The 1,056-nt window shown below is 40.0% G+C and overlaps 1 protein-coding gene across 1 annotated transcript in view; it reads left to right on the top strand.

Moving 5' to 3' along the window:
• The window catches only part of LOC116674250 (coagulation factor XIII A chain-like), a 32,082-nt gene that overhangs the window by 18,904 nt on the left and 12,122 nt on the right, over positions 1 to 1,056 (top strand). The gene's annotated exons all lie outside the window — the stretch shown is intronic.

A 1,056-nucleotide genomic window follows, 5' to 3' on the forward strand; every position in this document is an offset into this window, starting at 1 on the left:
ATATCTGTACTCGGATTCAATGAAAGTCTCCATTGACTGTGTCACCTTTCTGTGATAGGCTAGTCACAGTACCAGTCACAGCGCCTCTCCAATACACTATTCTGTGATAGGCTAGTCCCAGCGCCCCTCCCTACACACACAGATTTCTTGTGTTGCTGTGTGCCGCTCCGCTCACACGCACTCAGGACACAGAGAAGTGAACAGCTCTCTCCTCAGGTCTGCGGGGCTTTCCCGTTAACATTTAGGGTTTCTTCAAGCTTCAGGTTTGTTTTATACTTCGATTTGAACTAGTACCTAGCAACCAGGAGACTTCTGGTAACCGTGGAGTTTGTTCAGACATAGTGCTTGGTAGAATGTGACTCGCGTTGCATCTCTGCCGTCTGAGTTTTTTTTTTTTTTTTAACTGCCTGCTGGCTCTAACCAGTTTTTTTGAGAGTCTGAAACTTTCTTGCTGTGTTTTATAAAAAAATAAATAAAAGGCAGTTGCGGTATAAATGAATAATATTACAAATTAAGTTACACACACAAACACATTCCACCTCCCCCCCCCTCTCTCTGTGTTTCTCTCTCTCTCTCTGTATCTTACTCACTCACAGACACACACACACACTCACAATTGAGTGTGTGTGTCTGTGAGTGTGAAAATAAAAAAGAACCAAAAATAAATAAATGATCACACTGATCATAGAAAAATTAAAGTTAAAGAATAAAGTTATATTGTTGAGTATGAAAATTCGTGTTCATTACATTTTACTTAATAATTGCAAGCACATTGTTGTATTTATTGTTGCAAAACTTGTTATATACTGTAGGCCTATATAGTTTGTTTCTTACCATGACAACACCATGAAGCTCAATGCTGATGCTGTCATGGAAATAGTTTTCTAATCAGCAATAAATATAACAATTTATGATCAACCCATATCAATTGCATGCTTAAAATAACATACTGGTTAAAGCCCCGCCCATTCCAAGACAACCAGACCCACTTCCGGGTTAAACCTGACCATTTCCGGGTTAGGCCCCACCCAGTCCGAGTACAGATACGGATACAGA

Source organism: Etheostoma spectabile, chromosome 24 (assembly GCF_008692095.1).
Source record: "Etheostoma spectabile isolate EspeVRDwgs_2016 chromosome 24, UIUC_Espe_1.0, whole genome shotgun sequence".
In the NCBI taxonomy this organism is placed as follows: domain Eukaryota; kingdom Metazoa; phylum Chordata; class Actinopteri; order Perciformes; family Percidae; genus Etheostoma; species Etheostoma spectabile.